Source organism: Rhipicephalus microplus, unplaced genomic scaffold (genome assembly GCF_043290135.1).
Source record: "Rhipicephalus microplus isolate Deutch F79 unplaced genomic scaffold, USDA_Rmic scaffold_487, whole genome shotgun sequence".
NCBI lineage: Eukaryota > Metazoa > Arthropoda > Arachnida > Ixodida > Ixodidae > Rhipicephalus > Rhipicephalus microplus.
In genome coordinates this window covers 1-12,500 of record NW_027465049.1, presented here as the reverse complement: position 1 = coordinate 12,500, position 12,500 = coordinate 1, and the positions used below count along the sequence as shown (strand labels likewise).

At 61.2% G+C, this 12,500-nt stretch overlaps 2 non-coding genes across 2 annotated transcripts; both read right to left on the bottom strand.

Moving 5' to 3' along the window:
• Positions 1-912: 912 nt before the first annotated feature.
• Positions 913-1,065, bottom strand: LOC142794728 (5.8S ribosomal RNA). The gene has a single exon (XR_012892572.1). It is a non-coding gene; the product is annotated as a 5.8S ribosomal RNA (ribosomal RNA).
• A 1,719-nt stretch (positions 1,066-2,784) lies between these two features.
• LOC142794735 (small subunit ribosomal RNA) lies at positions 2,785-4,599 on the bottom strand. Its single transcript, XR_012892579.1, has one exon. It is a non-coding gene; the product is annotated as a small subunit ribosomal RNA (ribosomal RNA).
• Positions 4,600-12,500: the final 7,901 nt, after the last annotated feature.

The window sequence follows — 12,500 nt, the reverse complement described above, 5'->3', positions numbered from 1 at the left end:
CACAAGGCTGGCAAGCGGCATTCCGCTGCGCGCGTGCGTCGTCCGAGCAGTTGCGTGATAAACGACCGTGTCGAAAGCCCAAACACCGCCGAGGCCAGTCGCCGCCGCCGCAAGGGCAGCCACGCAGCCTGGCGAGAGGCATCGTCTCGTGTAGCGTCGCCCCCGCCCCAACTGGAGTGGCCCAGTTTTTTGAACGGGACGGGAACTGCGAAGCACTTAGACCGACGGCGGACTACGACGAGAACGCCTTAAGCTTCGCCAACGTTTCGCCAACTCGTGCGGGAGACTTTTTCCGCTTCGCGGCAAGTCGTCGCGCCGTGCTCTCCGCATCAACCGCGTACGCAGCGAACCGCAAACGTCGGGCGCAGCCTCCTCACCTCCCTGCGCTTTGCGCGCGAACGTTCCCTGTTCGCGCGGCAAAGCCTGGAGGAGGCACGGCCCCGCAGCGTGTTCGAGCGCCCGGTCTACGGGACACCCTGCTTACTTCGAGGGCAACAAGCGCAACGCAAGGCTGCGATCTCGCGCACTTTGCGCACGGCTGGAGAAGCTTTGCTGGCCGGCTTTCGCTCCTCGTGTTTACCGTGCGTTAAAGTTGCGCGTCCGTGGCTCTCGCAGCTCTTGCGCGCCCGGTCGCAGAGAGGAGTACGCAACCTCGACCGCACTTTCCCTGCAGGCTTCCTTCCGACTCGAAGTCCTGCGGCGGTCTCAACGAGGTGCCACATCCTCAATGCAGTCGGTCGCCCCCGTTTCGGTTGGGCTCTGGCACGACGGTCGCCACCGTCTCGCCCTTGAGTGGCCGCTGTTGGCGCTCGCTGTGAGGTGTTCAGCGTGCTGTCCGTGTTGCCGACGCGGTCAAAACGAGTCGACGGCTCACGTTCCCTTGTGCGCCGAAGGCTCTCTTGATATGTGATCCGACCCTCAGACAGACGAAGCCAAGGGAAGACCCAAGGCCGCAATGTGCGTTCAAAGAATCAGTGCTCAGTGTGTCCTGCAATTCACACCAAGTCTCGCAGCTGGCTGCGTTCTTCATCGACCCGAGAACCGAGTGATCCACCGCTTAGAGTCGTGAAAAAGTGTTTGTTCAATTCCGTACAGTCAAAACCAAACGTTTCTGGCACTCGGCCAAACAGTGGCCAAGAAGGGCGCTTTTCAGCGCACGCTTGGACTCCAAAACTCTGCCGCGCCTTTTTCGGCTGCCGCAAATCGAGCAAACGGTGTGTTTCGGACGGCGTTTCGCTTTCGCTACTTGCGAGTGCTTTCGTGGTCCACCCCTCTATAAATACTCGGGAGGCGTCGAAGCCGGTTCTCCAAGCCGGACCCGTAGGTATCGTTGTGTGCTCGCTCTCATTGGCCCGCCTAACCAGAAAATGCCTGCGGTACACCCATTTGGATAAGAGTGCACGCAGATGCGGGCCTCGACGGCTACACATTTCCTCGGGCGGCCGCCTCCCGGCCTCCGTGGAGCGCGGGATGCACGGTCCCATCGACAAGCCTCTCCCGTTTTTACCGTGGCGTCGCGGTTCACCACGGCAGGCGGGTCGGTCTCCTCCGCATAAAAAGGGGGACCCCCGCTTTTTGTTCCACGAAATCGCACAAGCTTTTTTCGCATCCACGGTTTGCCACCGCACACCAAAATGCCGATCCGGCTGCCTACTTTAGCCAACAGGTGGAGCCAGGCGCGCCGTACTTGCGCGGCACTTCCCACGTCCACCGAAGTCGGTGCCAAGGACCACTTTCGGCGCCGGAGCCGCGTACGAGCCTACTCGAGGCGGAAGAACGAAGCCAGCAAGGGCCTGGCCGCAAGTGCGTTCAATTGTCGGGACGTCCAAGTCCCTCGTTCTTCCGTGCTTCCTCTTTCGGCAAGTCGTTGCGGCACCTTCCCAAAGCGCGCAGACCCGCTAATCGCGACGAGCGCGACGTGGCCGTGCCGCCTTTCCCTCGGCAGCAAGCAAAACGCCTGGCAACGTCGACGCTCCCCTAACCGCGATCTCGCACCGTGTTTCGTGTGGCGAATTCAAAAGCCGGCCGGCGCTGCTGCAACCATTACGGTCGGTACGCATACGCCGCGGAGGGCGGGACGGTCATCGGAGCGTGCGGTTCCTCCATCGAGTACTGCGCACCTCGGCCGTCGCATCGCCGTGCCATGACCGGCCGCGCGTCAACGCGAACCGGTGCCAGCGAGATCCCTCGCCTGCAAGAACCGACCGGCAGCCTCCGTCACCCGAGGACGCGGAGGCGCTTGCCGCGGACGGCGGGACGGTATGCACTGGTGCACAGCGGACCCGTCACATCGCCAGTTCCTTGACCGACCGCCGACGCTTGTGCCGTTCCTCTCGTACTTGGCAGTCGCCGCGCGATTGTCGGGTCTCGTTCTTGCACGCTCGAACGGTCGGGAGGGCACTCGGCTGGCGTTTCGGGAACGCGCAGCCTCGCCTTCTACCGACGTAACCACGACTCGCCGTTCGCGCTCCGCCGCTCCTGTTTACAGTACTAGGCGGTCCCGCAGCGGTCGGGTCGCGCATTTCGAGCGCTTCGAGCCACGGTGCAGTGGCGGGTCGAAAGCCGACCTATGAGTGCGTTGCGCCGTTTGTACCCGCGTCCGCCACCTGGCCGACCGTCCAAGGTCGCGGTGTTGGCGTCCGCTGGGCGCAACAATTTGTCACGGGGTGCCGCTCCACATTCAGGCAGCCCCGTGGGGAAAAGCCGACCCCGCGTCCAAACGGGGTCAGCGGCAGAAAGTGTCGGGCGCAGACGCAGCTGAGGCGCTCACCCTTCACAATCCGTTAATGATCCTTCCGCAGGTTCACCTACGGAAACCTTGTTACGACTTTTACTTCCTCTAAATGATCAAGTTTGGTCATCTTTCCAACAGACCGGCGCAACCGAAAGGCCGCGCCGGACATCGGTCCGAAGACCTCACTAAATCATTCAATCGGTAGTAGCGACGGGCGGTGTGTACAAAGGGCAGGGACGTAATCAACGCGAGCTTATGACTCGCGCTTACTGGGAATTCCTCGTTCAAGGGGAACAATTGCAAGCCCCTATCCCAATCACGAAAGAAGTTCCACGGGTTACCCAGTCTTTTCAGACAGGGATAAAGACACGCTGCTTCCTTCAGTGTAGCGCGCGTGCGGCCCCGGACATCTAAGGGCATCACAGACCTGTTATTGCTCTGTTTCGTGCGGCTAGGAGCCGCTTGTCCCTCTAAGAAGGTTGTAAGGTGCTGGGAACCCCGCACCTATTTAATAGGCTAGAGTCTCGTTCGTTATCGGAATTAACCAGACAAATCGCTCCACCAACTAAGAACGGCCATGCACCACCATCCACCGAATCAAGAAAGAGCTCTCAATCTGTCAATCCTCCCAGTGTCCGGGCCGGGTAAGTTTTCCCGTGTTGAGTCAAATTAAGCCGCAGGCTCCACTCCTGGTGGTGCCCTTCCGTCAATTCCTTTAAGTTTCAGCTTTGCAACCATACTTCCCCCGGAACCCAAATACTTTGGTTTCCCGGAAGCTGCCCGCCGAGTCATTTGAGTAACTCAGGCGGATCGCTGGTTGGCATCGTTTATGGTCAGAACTAGGGCGGTATCTGATCGCCTTCGAACCTCTGACTTTCGTTCTTGATCAATGAAAACATTCTTGGCAAATGCTTTCGCAGTAGTTCGTCTTGCGACGGTCCAAGAATTTCACCTCTAGCGCCGCAATACGAATGCCCCCGTCCGTCCCTCTTAATCATTACCTCGTATTCCAAAAACCAACAGAACAGAAACGAGGTCTTGTTCTATTATTCCATGCAAGTTTATTCAGGCGACTCGCCTGCGTTGAGCACTCTAATTTTTTCAAAGTAAAAGCACCGGCCATCTCGAGGCACACAATGAAGTGCACCAAGAAAGAACCGGCATGATGTTCAGTCCGAGCCGTCGCATCGGGTAGATGCACTACTCGTCTGGAACTGAGATCCAACTACGAGCTTTTTAACCGCAGCAGCTTTAGTATACGCTATTGGAGCTGGAATTACCGCGGCTGCTGGCACCAGACTTGCCCTCCAATTGATCCTCGTTAAAGGATTTAGAGTGTACTCATTTCAATTACGGGGCCTCAAAAGAGTCCCGTATTGTTATTTTTCGTCACTACCTCCCCGTGCCGGGAGTGGGTAATTTGCGCGCCTGCTGCCTTCCTTGGATGTGGTAGCCGTTTCTCAGGCTCCCTCTCCGGAATCGAACCCTGATTCTCCGTTACCCGTAACAACCATGGTAAGCAAGTAACCTACCATCGAAAGTTGATAAGGCAGACACTTGAAAGAAACGTCGCCGGCTCGTGGCCATGCGATCAGCACAAAGTTATCCAGAGTCACCACACAATACGGGCCGAAACCCGATCGATCTTGGTCTAATAAAAGCACCCGTTACCCAAAGGGCTCCAGGCTCACTGCATGTATTAGCTCTAGAATTGCCACAGTTATCCAAGTAGGAAGAAACGATCTAAGGAACCATAACTGATTTAATGAGCCATTCGCGGTTTCGCCTTATTTCGGCATGTACTTAGACATGCATGGCTTAATCTTTGAGACAAGCATATGATTACTGGCAGGATCAACCAGGTAATCGTTCGACTGCGCGTCCGTCCTCGCCTTCGGCGGGCCGGACGCAGTCTGTGTGCGGCGGAGGCCACCTTCAGGCGCCCCAACACGCTTATTTTGCACTCCGAGATGACGGCGTTCGAGCTCGCTACGGCACAACCTTCCCGAAAGACGAGTGGGAGCCGTGCGGCAAGAAGCACGTTCATGCTCGCTCTTTTTCGTTGCATCGACTCGGTCGCGCCGTGCGGGTTGCCCAAGCCCGCTGCACTGTCGGTGGACCGGCCGGAACTAGCAACGGAGCCGAGACTGCAAAGCCGCCAGACGACGGGTCACGCCCGCGTCTTCGGCGCTTTCGCATCTGAATCGCCCGAGGACGACACGGAACACACCTCGATATCGTGGTAAAACGGCACCGTCCGACAACCAGCCCCTAACGCATCAAGCGGATGAGGCTGCAGACGACTGCCGTGGATTCCCCTGGAGCAGACCCGAGGACACGCTTGACGAGGCCGAAGCCCGCCGCATATCAGACACCCGGTCGCTTTCGCGTACGCCGCTCACGAGAACCCCCACATAATAGCAGCGATAAGTACCCAGACCTCCTTGGGCACTAATACGAGCGTACTCGAGAAAATTTCACCGCGGGTGTGCCCCGAAACGTGTGGCACGTTGAGCGTGCCACAAGTCTACGTCGCTCTCAAACCCGCCGAGGTCGTAGAATTTGCGACCCTACTCACGAAATTCCCACCGAGGATACGGCCGCAAACGTACCGCACCTTGGGTAGGCCACGAGTTTGTGCAACACTACGCTGACGGCACAGCACCGAGGTCGTGCGCGCACGCACGGGAAAATTCCGCCGCGGTTTCTGCCGAAAACGTGAGGCACCACGACTCTCCGCAAGTTCGCGTCGACTGCGAAAGACCGAAGTCGTGAACGACGTGTCCGCTACTCGCCGCCGACACGCTGGACACCAAACGTACAACGACTCGACGGCGTCGTAGAGGCCCACGACGCGGTTTTCCTTAACGACGTCTCGGCGTGGCACCGACAGGTTAGAACGGCCGACCAACGTTCCCTGTCCGCCGTTCGGCTCAGTCGAAGGGCTCGGCGACTTCGGCAACGCTGCGAAGCCGCACGGTGACGCACGCCATGTCCCCATTTTTTTTTTTTTTTTCTTTCTGCGTCTGCCGGGGTGCCCCTATAATAGCAGCGATAAGCACCCAGACCGCCGTGGGTCGCTCGCCCCGGCTGACGTGGTTTTTCGTACTCCTGCGGCGGTCGCCGTCAAGCACGTCCAAATACGCTACTTTCGTGGGCGCATTCACGCTCTTTCGCTTCGCCGGAGTGCCAGCACTCACTCTGCCAAAAACGGCGAACATCCGAGCGGCGGTTCCCACTTTTGCGTCGGCGTCGCAAACCCCGCCCCGGCAGACGAGGTTTGCCGTACTCGTGCGACGGTGGCCGGCGGGCACGTCGAAAGACGCCGATATCGTGCGCGAATTGGCGCACCTTGGCTTCACCGGAGTGCCGCCACTGACTCCTCCAAAAACGGCGAAGATCCGAGCGGCGCTTCCCACTTTCGCATCGGCGTCCCGAACTCCGCCCCGGCTGACGCGGTTTACCGTACTCGTGCGACGGTCGCCGGCGAGCACGTGGAAAGACGCCGATATCGTGCCCGAATCGGCTCCGTTCGGCTTCGCCGGAGTGCCAGCACTGGCTCGGCGAAAGACGACGAACATCCGAGCGACGGTTCTCACTATTGCGTACGCGTCGCAAACCCCGCCCCGGCAGACGCACTTTGCCGTACTCGTGCGACGGTCGCCGGCGAGCACGTAGAAAGACGCCGATATCGTGCCGGAATCGGCCCCGTTTGGCTTCGCCGGAGTGCCAGCACTCACTCGGCCACAAACGGCGAACATCCGAGCGGCGGTTCCCACTTAGCCGTCGGCGTCCCGAACTCCGCCCCGGCAGACGCGGTTGCCGAGCTCGTGCGACTAGCGACCGCGAAGCCGTCTCGCGACGCCGCTTTCGTGCGCGGCTCCCACTGCGACCTGGGTCACCCGAGGTCGACGAGCAAGAAAGAATGTCGAAAAAAAATTTTTTTTTTTTTGCGTCTGCCGGGGTGCCCCTATAATAGCAGCGATAAGCACCCAGACCGCCATGGGTCGCTCGCCCCGGCTGACGTGGTTTTTCGTTTTCCTGCGGTGGTCGTCGTCAAGCACGTCCAAACACGCCACTTTCGTGGGCGCATTCGCGCTCTTTCGCTTCGCCGGAGTGCCAGCACTCACTCTGCCAAAAACGGCGAACATCCTAGTGGCGGTTCCCACTTTTGCGTCGGCGTCGCCAACCCCGCCCCGGCATACGCGGTTTGCCGTACTCGTGCGGCGGTGGCCGGCGGGCACGTCGAAAGACACCGATATCGTGCGCGAGTCGATGCTTCTTGGTCTCGCAGGAGGGCCGCCACTCACTCCTGCAAAAACGGCGAAGATCCGAGCGGCGCTTCCCACTTTTTCGTCGGCATCGCAAACCTCGCCCCGGCAGACGCGCTTTGCCGTACTCGTGCGACGGTCGCCGGCGAGCACGTCGAAATACGCCGATATCGTGCCCGAATCGGCCCCGTTTCGCTTCGCCGGAGTGCCAGCACTCACTCGGCCAAAAACGGCGAACATCCGAGCAGCGGTACCCACTTAGCCGTCGGCATCCCGAACTCCGCGCCGGCTGACGCGGTTGCCGAGCTCGTGCGACTAGCGACCGCGAACGCGTCTCGCGACGCCGCTTTCGTGCGCGGCTCCCATTGCGACCTGGGTTACCCGAGCTCGACCAGCAAAAAAGAAGGTCGAAAAAAAATTTTTTTTTTCTGCGTCTGCCGGGGTGCCCCTATAATAGCAGCGATAAGCACCCAGACCGCCGTGGGTCGCTCGCCCCGGCTGACGTGGTTTTTCGTACTCCTGCAGCGGTCGCCGTCAAGCACGTCCAAATACGCCACTTTCGTGGGCGCTTTCGCGCTCTTTCGCGTCGCCGGTGTGCCAGCACTCACTCTGCCAAAAACGGCGAACATCCTAGTGGCGGTTCCCACTTTTGCGTCGGCGTCGCCAACCCCGCCCCGGCATACGCGGTTTGCCGTACTCGTGCGGCGGTGGCCGGCGGGCACGTCGAAAGACACCGATATCGTGCGCGAGTCGATGCTTCTTGGTCTCGCAGGAGGGCCGCCACTCACTCCTGCAAAAACGGCGAAGATCCGAGCGGCGCTTCCCACTTTTTCGTCGGCATCGCAAACCTCGCCCCGGCAGACGCGCTTTGCCGTACTCGTGCGACGGTCGCCGGCGAGCACGTCGAAATACGCCGATATCGTGCCCGAATCGGCCCCGTTTCGCTTCGCCGGAGTGCCAGCACTCACTCGGCCAAAAACGGCGAACATCCGAGCAGCGGTACCCACTTAGCCGTCGGCATCCCGAACTCCGCGCCGGCTGACGCGGTTGCCGAGCTCGTGCGACTAGCGACCGCGAACGCGTCTCGCGACGCCGCTTTCGTGCGCGGCTCCCATTGCGACCTGGGTTACCCGAGCTCGACCAGCAAAAAAGAAGGTCGAAAAAAAATTTTTTTTTTCTGCGTCTGCCGGGGTGCCCCTATAATAGCAGCGATAAGCACCCAGACCGCCGTGGGTCGCTCGCCCCGGCTGACGTGGTTTTTCGTACTCCTGCAGCGGTCGCCGTCAAGCACGTCCAAATACGCCACTTTCGTGGGCGCTTTCGCGCTCTTTCGCGTCGCCGGTGTGCCAGCACTCACTCTGCCAAAAACGGCCAACATCCGAGCGGCGGTTCCCACTTTTGCGTCGGCGTCGTAAACCCCGCCCCGGCAGACGCGGTTTGCCCTACTCGTTCGACGGTCGCCGGCGAGCGCGTCGAAAGACGCCGATATCGTGCGCTAATTGGCGCTCCTTGGCTTCTCCGGAGTGCCGCCACTCACTCCTCCAAAAACGGCGAAGATCCGAGCGGCGTTCTCCACTTTCGCATCGGCGTCCCGAACTCCGCCCGGGCTGACGCGGTTTACCGTACTCGTGCGACGGTCGCCGCCGGGCACGTCGAAAGACGCCGATATCGTGCCGTAATCGGCCCCGTTTGGCTTCGCCCGAGTGCCAGCACTCACTCGGCCAAAAACGGCGAACATCCGAGCAGCGTTTCCCACTTTCGCATCGGCGTCCCGAAGCCCGCCCCGGCAGACGCGGTTTGCCCTACTCGAGCGACGGTCGCCGGCGATCACGTCGAAAGGCGCCGAATTCGTGCACGAATCGATGCTTCTTGGTCTCGCAGGAGGGCCGCCACTCACTCCTGCAAAAACGGCGAAGATCCGAGTTGCGCTTCCCACTTTTTCGTCGGCGTCCCGAACTACGCCCCGGCTGACGCGGTTTACCGTACTCGTGCGACGGTCGCCGGCGGGCACTTCAAAATACGCCGATTTCGTGGGCGCATTCACGCTGTTTCGCTTCCCCGGAGTGCCAACACTCACTCTGCCGAAAGCGGCGATCATCCGAGCGGCGGTTCCCACTTTTGCGTCGGCTTCGCAAACGGCGCCCCGGCAGACGCGCTCGTGCGACGTACTCGTGCGACGGTCGCCGGCGAGCACGTCGAAAGACGCCGATATCGTGCTCGAATCGACCCCGTTTCGCTTCGCCGGAGTGCTGCCAGTCACGGCGCAGAGAACGGCGAACAAGTGTTTTTTTTTTTTTTTCCTAGAATTTGTGTTATAGAAGGCACATTTGATATCGGACGATAATTTTCAACTTTATCACGCGCACCGATTTTCGTGTAGAGGTTTGCAAGTTTATGGGAATTTCTCCACTTGGAATAATGCGATTTAGTAGTACTACGAGAACTTCATGGATGTACTCAAGGGTACGGGGCAAGTCAGTTACGTCAACACCTGCAGATTTTTTACACTTCAAACTGAAAATTGTTGGTTGTGAGTCCTCGTGTGATATTAAAGGCCGATTCGCTAACACATAGAACAAAGAAAGAAAGGAAGAAAAAACGCCCGCGCTCGCTCAAGAAACCTGGGTTCGCAACAAGTGGCAACAACAAGCAACCGAGCGAGTGCGCCAAAACCCGTGGCGGCCGAACAAACGCGAAGTCCCAACCGCGTCAGCCGGGGCGGCACGGGACAGGAAAAATCACTTCAGCCGGGGCGGCGGGGCACCGAATAAACCTCGTCACCTCGTCGCAGGATAAAAGAGGAAACAAAAAGTCTAAACAGCGTCTGCTGGAGCGAATGCGTAATAAAACAACAACAACAACAAAAAAAAAACACCCGCGCTCAAGAAGTCTGCAATCCTCACAAAAGGCGACTGTGACCGAGCAGCGTCAGCCGGGGCCGTGCGGAAACGGAAAAACCGCGACTACCGGGGCGTCGAGGCACCGAAAAATCCACTTCAGCCGCGGCGAAAAAAAAAACAAAAAGAAAGACGGAGGGGGGGGGGGGAACCACGTCTGCCGGGGCGAAGGAAAAAAAAAAACGCGTCTGCCGGGGCGAGCCCGGGTGCGGCACCACCGGGAAAACTGTGGCAAACAGACATGGCGATCGAGTGAGTGGGCCGCCAGCCAGGCTCAGCCAAAAAGTGCAAAGTCCGAACTGCGTCAGCCGGGGCGGCAAAAACCGCGTCAGCCGGGGCGGCGCAAAAAACCGCGTCTGCCGGGGCGGCACGAAACCGCGTCAGCCGGGGCGGGGCGAAAACTGCGTCAGCCGGGGCGAAAAGAAAAAAAAAAACGCGTCTGCCGGGGCAAGCCCGGGTGCGGCACCACCGGGAAAACTGTGGCAAACAGACATGGCGATCGAGTGAGTGGGCCGCCAGCCAGGCACAGCCGAAAAGTGCAAAGTCCGAACCGTGTCAGCCGGGGCGACGCAAAAACCGCGTCAGCCGGGGCGGCGCGAAAACCGCGTCAGCCGGGGCGGCACGAAACCGCGTCAGCCGGGGCGGCGCGAAAACTGCGTCAGCCGGGGCGGCGCGAAAACCTCGTCAGCCGGGGCGAGCGAAAAGGGGGGGGGGGAACCACGTCTGCCGGGGCGAAAGAAAAAAAAACGCGTCTGCCGGGGCGAGCCCGGGTGCGGCACCACCGGGAAGACTGTGGCAAACAGACATGGCGATCGAGTGAGTGGGCCGCCAGCCAGGCTCAGCCCAAAAAGTGCCAAGTCCGAACTGCGTCAGCCGGGGCGGCAAAAACCGCGTCAGCCGGGGCGGCGCGAAAACCGCGTCTGCCGGGGCGGCGCGAAAACTGCGTCTGCCGGGGCGAGCCCGGGTGCGGCACCACCGGGAAAACTGTGGCAAACAGACATGGCGATCGAGTGAGTGGGCCGCCAGCCAGGCACAGCCGAAAAGTGCTAAGTCCGAACTGCGTCTGCCGGGGCGGCACGAAACCGCGTCAGCCGGGGCGGCGCGAAAACCGCGTCTGCCGGGGCGGCACGAAACCGCGTCAGCCGGGGCGGCGCGAAAACTGCGTCAGCCGGGGCGAGCCCGGGTGCGGCACCACCGGGAAAACTGTGGCAAACAGACATGGCGATCGAGTGAGTGGGCCGCCAGCCAGGCACAGCCGAAAAGTGCTAAGTCCGAACTGCGTCTGCCGGGGCGGCACGAAACCGCGTCAGCCGGGGCGGCGCGAAAACCGCGTCTGCCGGGGCGGCACGAAACCGCGTCAGCCGGGGCGGCGCGAAAACTGCGTCAGCCGGGGCGAGCCCGGGTGCGGCACCACCGGGAAAACTGTGGCAAACAGACATGGCGATCGAGTGAGTGGGCCGCCAGCCAGGCACAGCCGAAAAGTGCTAAGTCCGAACTGCGTCAGCCGGGGCGGCAAAAACCGCGTCAGCCGGGGCGGCGCAAAAAACCGCGTCTGCCGGGGCGGCACGAAACCGCGTCAGCCGGGGCGGCGCGAAAACTGCGTCAGCCGGGGCGAAAGAAAAAAAAAAAAACGCGTCTGCCGGGGCGAGCCCGGGTGCGGCACCACCGGGAAAACTGTGGCAAACAGACATGGCGATCGAGTGAGTGGGCCGCCAGCCAGGCACAGCCGAAAAGTGCTAAGTCCGAACTGCGTCTGCCGGGGCGGCACGAAACCGCGTCAGCCGGGGCGGCGCGAAAACCGCGTCTGCCGGGGCGGCACGAAACCGCGTCAGCCGGGGCGGCGCGAAAACTGCGTCAGCCGGGGCGAGCCCGGGTGCGGCACCACCGGGAAAACTGTGGCAAACAGACATGGCGATCGAGTGAGTGGGCCGCCAGCCAGGCACAGCCGAAAAGTGCTAAGTCCGAACTGCGTCTGCCGGGGCGGCACGAAACCGCGTCAGCCGGGGCGGCGCGAAAACCGCGTCTGCCGGGGCGGCACGAAACCGCGTCAGCCGGGGCGGCGCGAAAACTGCGTCAGCCGGGGCGAGCCCGGGTGCGGCACCACCGGGAAAACTGTGGCAAACAGACATGGCGATCGAGTGAGTGGGCCGCCAGCCAGGCACAGCCGAAAAGTGCAAAGTCCGAACCGTGTCAGCCGGGGCGACGCAAAAACCGCGTCAGCCGGGGCGGCGCGAAAACCGCGTCAGCCGGGGCGGCACGAAACCGCGTCAGCCGGGGCGGCGCGAAAACTGCGTCAGCCGGGGCGGCGCGAAAACCTCGTCAGCCGGGGCGAGCGAAAAGGGGGGGGGGGAACCACGTCTGCCGGGGCGAAAGAAAAAAAAAACGCGTCTGCCGGGGCGAGCCCGGGTGCGGCACCACCGGGAAGACTGTGGCAAACAGACATGGCGATCGAGTGAGTGGGCCGCCAGCCAGGCTCAGCCCAAAAAGTGCCAAGTCCGAACTGCGTCAGCCGGGGCGGCAAAAACCGCGTCAGCCGGGGCGGCGCGAAAACCGCGTCTGCCGGGGCGGCGCGAAAACTGCGTCAGCCGGGGCGAGCCC